General features: G+C 33.8%; 1 pseudogene; it reads left to right on the forward strand.

Moving 5' to 3' along the window:
- Positions 1-13,796: 13,796 nt before the first annotated feature.
- LOC119876019 overlaps positions 13,797-16,471 on the forward strand; it is a 39,892-nt pseudogene continuing 37,217 nt past the window's right edge.

Below are 16,471 nucleotides of genomic sequence, written 5' to 3' on the forward strand. Positions count from 1 at the left end.
AGATTAAGATATTTAGTGACACATTTTATGCTAATATTATTCATGACGGCCTCATCAGCAAAATGAAATTATGCTTTAATAACTCAAGATGAGTTAGGAGTTAGTACAAATAAAATTTAAAAAAGAAATCAGTATCTAAAAATTTGTGCTGAGATTATAAGATTCTTATGCAAATATTTGAGTCTGAAAAATACTAAGGTGTATTTCAGCAAACCACTATATATCTTTTCTTATTCAATTTTATAGTTGGAGGACATGTTGAAATAAACAATGCCAAAGTAAATGTTTCTTGACCTCAGCAAAACCATAATAGAAACAAAGAGGCTAATCAGCATAGATTTGGAATCATTCTTATTAAATGAACATAAACTATGTTAAATAATAGTAATCTGTTTCAAAAATGCTATATAATTATTCACCACCTTACCTTTTAAAAATGGCATTCATAAATGCTTTGAATCTTAAATAAAGATCACACTAAGGATAAGCCTAATGTAAATATTAGTTACTTTTACCTATGGAAACATAGCCAAATATTGGCTTTGCATTTATGTTGTCATATTTTTGTATATTGTTTTGGCAGTTTTCTAAACAAATAGAGAAATTACATAATGGGACAGATAAAGAGGGAGTAAAACAAATTTATCTAGTATATGATACCTTTTTTGTTTAAAAAAAACACAGAAAAATGAAATATAATGACCATATTGCTAACAATTTCTCATCTGTTCAACTGATTTTTTAATACATTAAAGTAGCAAGAGTGTTCTGTGTCATTAGTGAATCATTCGTCATCTTTTATTATGGCATTGTCATTTTCTGAATCTGAATGATTTACTACTGTTTATCTAACTTCTTTGGACATTTAACAGAATATTACTTGAAAGGTAGGATATTTTTGGCATCTTCTTTTCTTCTACATACCTTAGCACATGTCTTTTAGCCAGTTTTAACCTATGTTTATAGTAAAATTTATTCTTTATGCATTATTATTAATTATTTGATATTTACTGACCACTAACAATATTATGAATTTAACATTACTTTGCATTTCCTATGTGCCTGATATATAATGCATTTAGGTGAAACCATCTTTTATTTAAACCCAAACACAGCCCATATCAAGGGAATCAAAGCTCAAAGAAGTTAAGTAATCTGACTGATTTCTTGAAATTATGATATGGCAGAGAGGATATAACTCCTTTCATAGTTTTCCAAAAAGAACATGTGGATACAGTTTATTCTGAATATATTTTACAAGGATCAGTATTATAATATATTCCTGATAATTTAAAGAGTTGGAAAATCTATAGGTTGTATAAAAACACAAATATCAATTTGTCAAAATAACAAAGAGAATAGAATAGAATTTATTGGGTGTTTATTGGGTGTTTATAATGAGTACACTGAACAGCTGTAGTTAGATCTTAATTGTAAAAAGTTTGCTACAGTGTTAATAATTAACAATAATAATACAATTAAAACTCTAAGATACTATGTTGAGAGTTTTGCAAATTTTATCAGATGCAATTTTTTCTAATAACAATCTTTTGTAGGTATTATTATGCTTATGTTATCATTGAGAAAATTGAAGCTTAACTAAATAAATGACCCAACATCAGTCAAAAGTGGTGAAATTCTAATTTAAAATCAGTTTAGTTTGATTTTTTCTCCGTTTCAATTGTCCCTTGGAGATTTTATGTCAAAAAATATAATCTAGTAACATACCTTGTGAATTTGCTCTTAATTTGATTTTATAAGCATGCCATGGTTTGTAAAGTAGTACGTTATTTTGTTGATGCATAAAATGGTAATGAATTATAATACTTCAATAATGAGGTCAATAACTTTTCTTTTTTATAGGAGAGATTGACAACTGAGCAGTGTCTAATTTAGTTGTTACCACTAAAGCTTTATTTGTTAATAAAGCTGAATATGTTATAAAATATGAATAAAATTATTAATACCTTTATAATTATAATATATCTTACATATTCCATAAGTTCTGCTAAAAGTTATTTACTTTATATTTTGAAAACCTTATTCCCCTCCTGTATCACTTTAAAATGTCTCAAAAGCCCAATCTAGAGATTTGGCAAAATGCTAGATTATAAATTGAATTCAGATCAAAATTATTACTAACTAAAATACTAACATTAAATGGGATATTATATTAATTTATTGTTAAATACCAGAATTATGCCTTTCTCCCCTCACACGTTTTAATTATTTGCAGAATTGTGAATTTTATTCTCAACTCTGGTTACTTTATGGTCAGTATGTATCTTATTCTCAGTATTTTTGACATCTGAAAACTTGAAATCAGTTCTAGAGTTTAGAAGAAAATCTCTAGATTTGAAAGTTGACTGTCAATAGTATGCAACTGACAAAAAATACTCAGATATAATAAGTTGACATCTATAAGAAAGTTACAAGGAAAGAAGTCATTGTTAGGATTCTGAAAGAATATTTCTAATCAAGTACATAAAAAATTAGGTGAGCTTTGGAAAACAAATTTTAAATAGATAATAACAAGTTGTAAGAATCCAGGAGAATTGGAATGAGAAAGAGATACTCAGGACTGCATAATATCAGATCAAACAATTTTGGTAAAACAAATTTTATCAGTTGGACTTTCCCCACTTCTGAGCCTTAGAACACCAACATGAAATAATTACGTGAGAAGCTAAGTTGAAGAAACCATGTGTAGTTTTTCAGGTATTCATAATTAAAATTACCAGCAACATAAATTTTTAGACATTCTGCAAGAAAGACAACTATATATGCTTGTTTAAACCAGTGTTGTTCCAACAATGACAACACATTATTGCTAAAGAACGTGTGCAAAATGTTACTGAATCCTGTAACATGAACGGTGACTTAATCTCGTTTTGGTCTGGATCCAATACATAATCATAGTATATACTTTCTTCTGGAATGTAAAGTTCCATAGGTTGGGTCCCAATTGTTTGCTTTTGATTCACCATCCCCTAGCAAAGCACCTAATTCAAAATAGGTGATCAATAAATATGTTTATATCTTTAAGAAGTTTCAATATACACTGGATTCCTCTTTTCCTATGTTCTCCATATAATTATTTAAGAATAAATAACCAAAAAACAAGGGCAAAAGCACCAACTTCCTTTTTGATTGACTTTAAAAAAAAATACACTTGAAAGTTTCAAAGTCACTGGACTTAACATGTAATATGAAAGAATTATCACACATTGTTTCATTATTATTTCTATATACATCCAAATAATAAAATATACAACTGGTACTAAAAAGGAAGTTTATTTCAGTAAATATACCACTAGACTAAAATTATGGCTTTCAAATGTAGTTGCATAAATTGAGGGAGTCCTTGGGTAAGCTATTCAAATAATGAGTTCCAATTCGCCATCCTTGAAATGGGTACATAATTTTGTGCCAACATTTTAGAGAGAGTTTTTGTAAAGATGCTTCAATTTTAAATGCTTTACAAATATTAAATATCATATAAAAATATGCTAAGAACAGAGTAACGTCAGCATTATGGCAGCATGAGTCATTTCTGTTTTTCTCTTTTGATTTAAATTAATTGATAACCATAATGAAGAAGAAAAGAAAGGTGCCTCTGCACAGTGTAACAGGATAGACAAGAGATGAATCCATCTGTGCCTCCAAAAGTGAGCACACCAGACTCTGAAGGGGGGGTACAGGAAGACAGTGATGGCAGGACTGACTGGTGGCCGCGAACCAGTACAACATTTATGGCAGAGGTTGTAGGAGGTGACAGGCTGAGTAGGGGTCTGCCCGGCCATGCCCACTGCAGCTGGAAAGACCACCTATTCTCACTGAAGAAAGAGACTGGAATGAAGGAAAGGAAATGGGAAGTAACAAAGAGACCTGAAGGGAAGTGTCTCCTGCTGTCTGCTCTAGTAACAAGAAGAAACACCACAAATCTCTGGGACAGGCCTCCATCCAACTTGTGAATCCCCCTACGGGGCTGTGGGTGTATCCAAAGTGCTAAGTATATTCCTCCTTCCTACCTGTGGCCATCCTTTGCTTTTTTTTTTTCTTTAATGCCCACTCTCAACCCTAGCTGTGAATCAGGTCCCGTAAGTGAAACCAGAGACACTTCTCATCAAACACCATGAAAAATCATGGTAATAGACTATTACAAAAAGAAAATGACAATTTTCCAGCAATTGAACCCCAAGACATGAAAAATTGCAATCTAACTGAAAAAGAATTTAAAATAGCTGTTATGAAGAAATTCAAGGAGCCGCAAGAACAAATACTAAAAAATGCAATACAACAATCTCAGAAATAAAGAACAGAAGGAGTACTTTACGAAAGAGGTTGAAATTCTAAAAAAAGAACCAAACACAGACTAAAACTGAACCAATCTGAAAAACTCAATAATAAGATAAAGAAAGCATTGGAAATAGCAGATCATATGGAAGAGAGAATTAGCAAGCTCAAGTATAGAAATATAGAAATGATTCTGGTGGAAGAGGAAAGAACACAAATTTAAGAATAAGTGAGGAAGTCCTACAAGAAATATCAGATTCCCTTACAAATGCCAACATAAGCATAATGGGTATCCCAGAAAGAAAGGGAGGGCATATTTAAAGAAATAATAGCTGAAAAGTTCCCAAACCTGGGGAAGAAATTAGATTTATAAGTCCACAAAGCTAAAAGAATACCTTATAATCTCAATGCAAAAAGACCTTCTCTAAGACATACTGAAACTATCAAAAATCAGTGGTAAACGAAGAATTTTAAAGGAGGCAGGAAAAAAAAAGTGACCTATACAGTAATCCCATTAGGCAGTCAGTAGATACCCACAAGATATATACACTATCATGTTTATTGCAGTATTGTTCACCATACCCAAGAGATGGAAATAACCTAAGTGCCCATCAGTAGGATGAATGGATAAAGAGGATGTGATAGATATACACAATGGAATATTATTCAGCCACGAGGAAGGAAGATATCCTCCCATTTGTGACAGCACAGATGGACTCTGAGCATATGCTGCATGAGGTAAGACAGAAAAAGACAAATACAGTATATAATTTATATGTGGAATCTAAAAAAGTTAAATCTGTAAAAAACAGAGAGTAAAATGATTACCAAGAGATGGATGGGGTCAACGGTGATTGTGTTAAGAGCACAAACTGGTTGTGAATAGTAAAAAAGGCATAGAGATCGAATGAATAGTATAACGAATATAGAAAATGATATTGTATTATAATTATGTCATACAACTATTGCTACATTGGCAATCCATCCTATCACAGTATATGAATGTATCACAGTACAATTCTGCACATTTTAAACTTATACAATGCTAAGGTTCAAATTATTCAATTTTTAAAAAAGTGCTAAACAACTTGAAAGTACTAATTGATCAGATAAAGGGCTAGTTTCCAAGATCTATAAAGAACTTCTTAAACTCAATACCAAAGAAACAAACAATCCAATCATGAAATGGGCAAAAGACATGAACAGAAATCTCACAGAGGAAGACATAGACATGGCCAACACGCACATGAGAAAATGCTCTGCATCACTTGCCATCAGGGAAATACAAATCCAAACCACAATGAGATACCACCTCACACCAGTGAGAATGGGGAAAATTAACAAGGCAGGAAACTACAAATGTTGGAGAGGATGCGGAGAAAAGGGAACCCCCTTACACTGTTGGTGGGAATGTGAACTGGTGCAGCCACTCTGGAAAACTGTGTGTAGGTTCCTCAAAGAGTTAAAAATAGACCTGCCCTACGACCCAGCAATTGGACTGTTGGGGATTTACCCCAAAGATACAGATGCAATGAAACGCAGGGACACCTGCACCCCGATGTTTCTAGCAGCAATGGCCACGATAGCCAAACTGTGGAAGGAGCCTCGTTGTCCATCGAAAGATGAATGGATAAAGAAGATGTGGTTTATGTATACAATGGAATATTACTCAGCTATTAGAAATGACAAATACCCACCATTTGCTTCAACGTGGATGGAACTGGAGGGTATTATGCTGAGTGAAGTAAGTCAATCGGAGAAGGACAAACATTATATGTTCTCATTCATTTGGGGAATATAAATAATAGTGAAAGGGAATATAAGGGAAGGGAGAAGAAATGTGTGGGAAATATCAGAAAGGGAGGCAGAACGTAAAGACTGCTAACTCTGGGAAACGAACTAGGGGTGGTGGAAGGGGAGGAGGGCGGGGGGTGGGAGTGAATGGGTGATGGGCACTGGGGGTTATTCTGTATGTTGGTAAATTGAACACCAATAAAAAATAAATTAAAAAAAAAAAGAAAGAAAGTACTAATTGGTAGCCTCAAGTAAATTTAGGTATTAAACAAAAGCATCAGGAAAACAATTACGATTATCTAATTCCAAAATCAAGATACCAGCCTAAATCACCTGAGTAATTATCAAAATTTTTTCTTGAGTCCTTGACTATATTTTGCCTACATGGAAGTGACAAGAATAACCTGATAAATAAATAGCAATTATATCTATAGAACAATGATTTATTAACAGCCTGAACTGTGAAAATCAGGATCTTTTGGATGGCTCATCTGGAATAGAGTTGATTTTAATTTGAGTTACCATTAAGACCCACTAGGACAACTGGATTTATTTTTGCTTACTGCTATCCCAAATTCACATACTTCCAACTCTGCCTAAAGCACTAATGAATACTACAGCTGCTGTTTCTCACCTTCAGAACTCAGAAAAAAAAAATATGAAGAGAGAGTTCAGAGAAATAAATTTAAGTTGACTCTAATTTTTTGGTACCTGATAAACTAAAGACTACTATATAATTATCAAAAACGATATAACCATCCTATATTTAGAAAGCATGGACTATCTAGCAGGTTTCCTAATCCCTTTAAAAATAAGAATGGTACACTGCACTATTTAAATTCAACTCTTGTAATATGCTACTTTTTTTTTTTTTTAATTCGAAAAGAATGAACTCAGAGAGGTCTAAACTGTGGGGGAAGGGGTGCTTTTTGGGAAGGACATGAGAACATGAGCTTCTCTTAATACAACAGCATTCTCAATTTTCTTTTTATAATACCTGATTGTTTTCATTAAAATTCCAGAAAGAAAATGATGAAAGTAAAAGCAACATTTATAGACTGTCTACTATGTTTCAGACATGGTGTTTGTTCTTTCCATGTAAAATCTGGTTAAGTGTTCTCCCTCACTTTCTGTGTTAGCAGGCACGGCTTTAGTTTTCATATGTGAAACAGATTCAGAAAGGTTATATAATTTGCTGAAGGTCACAGAGAGTACATTTGCTTATGAGAGTAAGTTTTGTCAACCGGGAATTCAATCTAATTTTTTTAAATTGTAAAACTCATGTTCTTTTTAAACAAACTATGCATCCCGCCTCTGATCACTCCTAATGAGAGTAAAATTTAAATTATTTTATAAATTTTAAATTTCTATGAAACTAAAAAAATAACAGACTAAGGAATCAATTCATCTCAACCATTCCATAACTAAAGTTAGAATCTTGAACACTTTTTTTTCAGATATTTGCCCCTTATTAGGCACAGGAGAATTTCAAATTATAAATCATTACCACATCAAAAGTTGAAATATTTAAGATTTTTTTTGTATTTATTTGTTGAATAAAGTAGTCAGCTGCCATAAATAGAAAAGTTCTATGAGAAAAAAAAATTTCTATGAGAAAGATATGTCATAAAACAAATCAAGAAAATTTCAAGTGTGGACAAAAGACTTAAAAAAAGTAATCATACAAAGATGCTTTGCTTTTAGAGCTGAATAGTTTCTTTTTTTTTTTTTTTTTTGCTCATGTGAAGAGAATGAATATATATTAAGAAACTCTGTTATGTTATTGGGGAAAGCAGAGCTGAAATGGTTCTCCTGTGGGTGTGACAGTGTAGAGATGAAGCCTTTGCATTTTTCAGAGAAGGTGGGGGTAACTCCATATGCCTGCCTGTTCATACTGGGATGCCAGAGCTTGGACAGAACTTTGTCTTGTTGACAACCATGCAGTTGTGTGTACACTCACAAGTCTCTTAAGTATAAAATCTCTATCCTGAATCTCTGAAGCTGTTGGTTAGTGGCACTCAGGAATGGTGGTATGTCTTTATAGTGATAACACTATATTCTTTCTAATTGTCTCCTTCATTAGGAAAGTCATGACAATTGAGAAAATAACCAGGATGTGTTCACTGCTTTCTTTTCACTTACCCAAATATAGTACCCACTGAGCTGTTCATAACTCCCTCCTTTCAGAGACATGTTGGGATTGGATTTCCCATCAGATTGTTGAAGTTCCGGGAGGCCATAGCTACCGTGGCCAATGAAATATGAACAGAAGTGTCAGATATCACATTTAGATGGAGGAAATTAAGAGCCAACATGGATTCATCGTGTACACTCCCCTCACCCTCATAAACATAAAAGCATATGTCAAGATAGAACTTCTATAACTTAGTTCTCTGAAAATAGAAAAAAAAAACCCCTGCATTTTTGTGTTAAGCTAATGAGATTTTGGCACTATTTGGTTTTGTAGCACACCTAGCTTATCCTGATTAATACAGTAATACAATAAAGATAGGACACCAAAGCAACAGTAAAAGAAATGTTAACATTTTGCTTTACATCTTCTCTTTGATTGTAACACACTGCCATCATTTTGAAACTATTTTTCAATATATTTATTTGTATTTACATGCATATAAATATATATAATTTCATATGTTTAATATATATATATATATATATATATATATATATATATATATATACTGCAAATTAAAAGGGCATTCAACTGGTTGACCTAAAAACTTGTAAATTCTAACTGGTGGTATAAGATGAGTCACAAGCACATTTTCCACCTGGTGATATGTGTTTTTCACATCTGAGGGCCTTCTCAGAGTAATATAGTATGTGAGTTTGGCACCTTGATTGGATATATTATGCCCTACGCATCTGATATTTTTTTGTAATATATTTGTGTGATGCTTCCTAGACAATTAAGACCGTATATCTATAGAATAAGGGAATATTTTTTGAAATGTTTCATTCTAAAAACCATCTAGGATTTAATCAACATGTGATTTTATATTATATAAAAATATAGGTGATCCCTGGGTGGCTCAGTGGTTTAACGCCTGCCTTTCGCCCAGGGTGCGATCCTGGAGACCCGGAATCGAGTCCCACGTCGGGCTCCCTGCATGGAGCCTGCTTCTCCCTCTGCCTGTGTCTCTGCCTCTCTCTCTCTCTCTATGTCTATCATGAATAAATAAATAAAATCTTAAAATATATATATAATATATTATTTATAATTCACAATTCTGCTGTTATCTTTAATTACTTTACAGCCTCTGAAGATTGCTGAAGATTGTGTTTTCAGCTTTAAAATGGGAATGAATAGGGCAGCCTGGACGGCCCAGCGGTTTAGCGTTGCCTTGGGCCCAGGGCATGATCCTGGAGACCTGGGGTTGAGTCCCACATCAGGCTCCCTACATGGAGCCTGCTTCTCCCTCTGCTTGTGTCTCTGCCTCTCTCTGTGTGTGTCTCTGATGAATAAATAAACAAAATCTTTTTAAAAAAATAGGTATGAATATTTGCTTTTAACCTACCTACTTCCCAAGAAAAGTGAGCGGATAGAAGTTCCGGTACCATTCTTTCAGCAAGGCATCTCTCATGATACATTGTTGTATAGTACAAGCTCAGAAACCATGGGAGGATTTTTAAGCAGCACAAATCTATCAACAAGTACATTACCTACTAAATGAAGCATAAAATGAACAGATAGTCTTGAGTCTGTTATCCATATCATTGTTGCTAATACAGTCAGCATGATAATGAAGAGTACATGGCTGAGCTACATATACACTAGATAATATGAAAAAAAAAGAAAGAAAAAAAAATAAATCTAAGGAAATGTTGCTGCCAATGATTTACTCATTTAGACAAAAGCCAAAATCTTGAGAGGATAAATAGGAGTCTCACATATTCTCCAAGAGCACATAATGGCACAAAACAGAGCCACTATTGATCTTTTTTAACTTGAAAAGGAGAAAAAAAAGAAGCATGAAATAAAGTCTACTCATCAACCAGCAGGTGGAACTTGGGCAGGGAATATACAGGATGAGCCAGAAGCATCTTGTAGTGCCAGAAAGTGAGGAATTTCTAACACACACAGACATACACACACACAAGTAGAAGTATGTTAGGAGCATAAGAACTCACCTAAAGACCTTCCAGTAGCCATATCTGAAATAATTAGAGAACGGATTAAATAAAGTGGTATTGGTTTATAAACCCCAAAGTACAAAATTAATATTCATTGATCCATATTGATATAAATTACTAATTGAATCAATAAATAGAAAAGAGAAAAATATCCCAGGAAAATTCCAAATAACATTAATAATAATAAATATTAATTTTTTTTTATTTATGATAGTCACACACAGAGAGAGAGAGAGAGAGAGGCAGAGACATAGGTAGAGGGAGAAGCAGGCCCCATGCACCGGGAGCCCGACATGGGATTGGATCCCGGGTCTCCAGGATCGCTCCCTGGGCTAAAGGCAGGCGCTAAACCACTGTGCCACCCAGGGATCCCAATAATAATAAATATTATACAGCATATATTCTGAATTCATAAAAATATATTTAAAAAGAAAAGGATAACAAGGCAACTCTTATACATGTATATACAGGAATACAATGGGAAGAATGAGGGTAAGATCATTTAATTCATTCCTCAGCTACTAATGGCCCACATTTTTGTGGTGATGATAATATTTGCTATTAAAACTCAAAAGGAGGGGGATCTGGGTGGCTCAGTGGTTGAGAGTTTGCCTTTGACTCTGGTTGTGATCCTGGAGTCCTGGGATTGAGTCCTGCATCAGGTTCCCCACAGGGAGCCTGCTTCTCCCTCTGTCTGTGCCTCTGCTTCTCTCTCTGTATCTTTCATGAATAAATAAATAAAATCTTTTAAAAATAAAAATAAAATAAAATAAAATTCAAAAAGAATTTTTTTTTAAAGATTTTATTTATTTATTCATGAGAGACACAGAGAGAGAGGCAGAGACACAGGCAGAGGGAGAAGCAGGCTCCATGCAGGGAGCCCGATGTGGGACTGGATCCCAGGACTCTGGGATCACACCCTGGGCCGAAGGCAGGCACTCAACCACTGAGCCACCCAGGGATCCCCAAAAGGAAATTTCTTTGGGCATACTATCCTAGGAATATGACTTGGAAGTCATATGTCTACCTGTAAAAAGTTAAAAAAATATACACTTGAACTATTAGAGAAGCAGTGGAGACTAGAACTATGGACTGGAGACTTGCTAAAGGCAGATGTTTCCAAAGCAATTTTTATTGAAATTGAAGATGGTTTAAATAACACTACAACTAAAAGGGAAATATTAATGTTTAAGTTCTGTATCCTTTTCAAATATACATATATATATATGTATGTATATATACTGAGATAAAATATACAGAAGTCTAATTTCTAGTACAGATAAATTCCTCCTGTCATATATTTTTGGCATTGCCATTTGAAATGTAGATCTTGGACTACGCTCTCTCAGCAATTTTTTTTTTTTTTTTTTTTAATGAAAAAGACATCACAAAATAATTAGTTTGGGGTTTTACAGAATCAGGAATCTAGATTTCATTTCAAATGGAGATCTTAACCAAACAGATTTATTTCAGATAAAACTTACTAAGAGATCTGTGGATTCATGATAGATTCACATATGTCTATTATTCAGGGACTATATTTCTAAAGCTTTTTGAACATAAAAATAGGACACATTTATTGGAGTACTGCAAGTCAACGTTTTGGCAGGAAAATACAGTGTACCAACTTGATTCAGAGTCAATAGAGCAAAGATGAATTATGTTTAAAAGTGTTGCTTCATTGCACAGAACAATTTATTTGTGGTACAAAAAACTATTTAAATGAATGAGTTTTCAAATGATATTTGAATAACTGTAATATTAATAGTTTTTAAATGACAGGAAAATCATCTAGGGACTTACATAATCCTTGGTAAATCTCCCCAAGAAATACATGGGAATTGAGAACATTAAATGTACTGCACATTTTCCTTAGTTGTCACGTATATTAAACTCAAAGAAGTATTTTGCTTAATTCAGAAACAAACAGTACACATAAATTCCTCAATAGAATAAACATTAGTAATGGTCTAACCCCATGATATTGGCTTTTAAGAGTCATCAAAATATTAAGAAACTTTTTGAATAAAATGGCCTTAAAAATAAAATTTATTCACATACACATTTTTTTAAAGTATGCAAGTCATTTCTCAAAAGCTATATTTACAATTTTCTATTGCAGACTGAGTTTGTATATAGTGATCATTTTTAGGTGGAAAGATTCAGGAAGAGAATGCAGTTTTATAGGTGATAAATTATCTTCAAATTCATAACATTTTAATCATCATATTCAGTGATTCATAACCTCCATATATATCTAAAAGGAGCCCCAATTGTGAAGTAATATTTTCAAAAAGATTTCCCAGTGCTTTTGGATTCTTGCCAGATGTTCATAAAAAGGACCCAGATGAGCACAGAGTTAGACCACAGAGATTTTATATGTATGTTAGAATGTAAGTCATGCGCCTGGTGGAAGAGGAAAAGAATCACAAGAAGCAATCACGTTCAAAGAGGCTTGGGAAGCAAACATGGCAACTCCATGTGGTCCCTTCTACAGCATCAGGGAGGATGTAATCCCAGGCATCAACAGAACACTCGGTCAATATCACAGCTAGAAATTCTAAACATCTATTTGCTAAACTAGTCATTCTTGTGCAGCCTTACAGAGCTCCAGTAACAGAAATTCACCCATCTCCGTGTGTGATACCAGCTGCCATATGTTATCATTATCATGAATTTCCTCTGAAAGGCCATATGGATTTTTTTTTTTTTTTTAATGAGAGCAGTTTTTAGAAGAAAAAAATTTGATAGGTTAAAATAAAATCCTAATTTTTGACTTTTTATCTACTATGATAAGTCTGTCATGTACAAAATCAAGTCTCTATTTTAAAATGCAGCAGTTGGGTCTGCAGTTGGGTCTGTGGCCAATGTGACTCAGAATCCCCTAGTAGGAGAACTAACACAGCAATGAGGGAGGGGGATTGCATTTTTATCAGTTTACACTAAAATCATTCAGATGGGGTGAAAAATAGAAAAGATCAAAGTCTATGATATCTCTAATGAATACTTTTTAAATTAAATATTAGACCATTTGAAGTAGGGAAAATGTCAAGTTCACTTTCAAAGAATTATATTTTGAGACTAAATAAAGTTTTGCCTTAGAATAGCATATAAAACATCCTTCCTTAAAAACAAAACAAAACAAAACAAACAAACAAACAAAAATACCCGCTGGGGAATTCCATACTCAGAAAGAGTGGTAAGATCTTCCTTCCATCTGCTCATGATCTTGTAATCACTTCCATCTTTCTCTCAAAACTGTTGTCTAAATAAGGACTAAGTTCTCCTCATCAACTTTGACATTGCTGTGACTCTCAGGACCTCCTTTGCTTTCATTTCTGATATGGAAATAAATAGACCAAACCCAAATAAGAGTATACAGAAATCATTTACTCTTGAGCTTTCCATGACAAGGGCAAGGTACACTATCACTTTGCACTTGGCAGATAGCCTTAGAAAGCTTTATAATGAAAAGAAGGAAAGTCTTCTTGCATCTCCTGAGAAATTCAGACTCAGTGGTGGTGGTGTGCTCACTGGAAGCAGATGCTGACATGGAGATTTGTCTTCAGGTGATTTTTAGGATTGCTCCCAGAGGTGGCGTGAGAGACGATGGTGCAAAGGTGAGAAAGCTGATCCAGGAATGTGATCTCAGAGAAGGAGAGCTGTGGTGTGGTCTACTACTGAGAAGGTGTACAGATAAACTGCACCTACTGAGAAGGTGTGCAGATAAACTGCACCTCAGAACTTTCCAGGTTGACACAAAGGTGAGAGTGAGGCTTTAAACCTCCTTGTCAGTCAGTTACTAGAGAAGCATTGCTCCCGAGAGGGTATAGTCTATGGAGTGGGGCTGTCCTCTTTCTGCCAAGGGCCTGTCTAGAGAAGAGATGATTTGTCAGCAGTCCAGGACAATTGCAGCAGCTGGGGGATGGGTGTGCCAACATGTGAAGGGTTGGGGGGGGTACCAGCCCCATCTTCCACAAGAACCCCTTGCAGTCATCTGAACCCCTAGCTCAACTTTCATAGCTCTGATTACTTGCTATGAAATAACCATCATTTACTACAATCTCTTTACCATTTTGATAGCAATTAATTTCTGTGGCTTAGCTCTAGTCCACATCCCTATTTGTTTTGTTTTGTTTTAAAGATTGTATTTATTTATTTGACAGAGACAGAGCATAAGCAGGGGGAGAAGCAGAAGGAGAGAGAGAAGCAGAACAGGAAGCTCTGGGATGTGGGACTTGATCTCAGGACCCTGAGACCATGACCTGAGCCGAAGGCAGAAGCTTTAAAGGACTGAGTCATCCAGGTGCCCCTATTTTGGCTTGTTTTTAATAATTTAGATCCAATTCCATTTTTTCCCCCCGCTCTGCCTTTCATTGTAACGATTGGCTTATATAAATAACACCACTAGCCAACACATTCTACTAAATTAAACTTACTAATACAGAAAATGCTGTGTTCAAAATGCAATTTACCTTTACCAGTATCTGCAATAACAAAAGTGGTAGAAAAATTAATGCTCATCTCATGGTTTTCAAGGTCATTATTGGTTAAAGCATTCCTAGCACCTACTATTTTACTCATTGTGTCTATATCATATGCCAAAAAACCAGAGTACTCCTCATTTGTCAAATATAGACAATTTTTTAAAACAAATTGTTGATCTATATTTTTATGGTCTTTGCATATTCTATATTAAATTAATGTAGCCATGTATTTAATAACCTCTAAAAGCATATTAAGTATTGTTTGTGATTGCATGTCAAAATAAGTTCTCCAATATCTATGCTACCCTATCAGTTTCTATGAACAATTTTTTTAGCATTGATTTAGCATTGATTGCGTATGATACATGTAATATACATGTATACATGTATACATGTCTTATATTTTAACTATGTTATAATATCTTGGAAAATAAGGGAAATATCTAGGCTCCATTTTTAGTCTCCAAAATAGAAAAACAACACTAACTAATAAGCTCTCTGAGTACTTAATTAAATTAAATTAAACTTTCATTAAAAATTATATCACCATTGAGTTAATACAGCGAACAAAATACAGAAAGGTAGGAGTCAAGGGTGGTAAATTAATAAATACTATAACTATGATAAATATTAATAGTGTAAGGCAATAGGGCAACAGCAAATATAAATATGTGAAATATTTTAGAGGTGGAATGTGCTGAGTTAAATACTACCATTTCCCCTATTTATTTAATGTGCCTGTTTGAATGACTTTACCTTAATTTAGCAAATGCAAAAGATTAAACAAAGTCACTTTTTTAATGCAAGAGTGGACTCCTACTGAGATCAGTATAAATATGGAAAGATTTATCAGAGAGAGATCCATTTTTGGGAACAAAGTCATATGTATACTTAAAAATTGCATTTTCATGCATTACATTCTACCAAGGCTGGCTTGAAACTGTATTGTTTAAGGAATCCTATAAGACTCCTCCAGAAGCTAGCTTTTACCATAGTTAAAATCTCAGGTTAACCAGAAATTTCATGTTATTTTACTATGAAACTGAGTAAGAGCATCCAGCGTAACGAAACTAAAAAAAAAAAAAAAAAAAAAAAAAAAAAAAAAAAAGAAAGAAAAGAAAAAGAAAAAGAAAAAGAAAAAGAAAAAGAAAAAGAAAAAGAAAAAATCCACCTGCAATTCTATCATTCTTTGTGCTGAAATTCCTTTTTGCCAACCTCTGTATTTAACTTTGTTTTAGTTTTAATATAGAGATGTGCATGATTCCAAACTGTTTTTGTAGCAACTCAAAGAAAATAGATCTGAAATTGACAGGGACCCCATATGCTCATCTTTGTTGAATGCAGACAGACCTTTTTCCTTTGCTAGTTATGCATGAGAGAAGAAACAAAAAGGATACCTCTAATATAATATTCTCAAAAACTTGCTATGGAAAAGACTACCAGCTAGTAGAATAATTTTCAACGGTGAAAAGCTGATCATAAAATAACATCATTCTCTGTTTCTTTCAGCATCCCAATAAAACTTGCATTTTCATGCATTACATTTTACCAAGGGTAGCTTGAAACTGTATTGTTTAAGGAATCCTCTAAGACTCCTCCAGATGCTACTTTTACCATGGTTAACTTGAGATTTCATGTTATTTTACTATGAAACTGAGTAAAAGCATACAGCATAATGAAACAAAGACAAACAAACAAACAAAAACAAACCCCTGGATTTAAACCATCTTCTACAAAAC

Source organism: Canis lupus, chromosome 1, assembly GCF_011100685.1.
Source record: "Canis lupus familiaris isolate Mischka breed German Shepherd chromosome 1, alternate assembly UU_Cfam_GSD_1.0, whole genome shotgun sequence".
NCBI classification, from domain to species: Eukaryota; Metazoa; Chordata; class Mammalia; order Carnivora; family Canidae; genus Canis; species Canis lupus.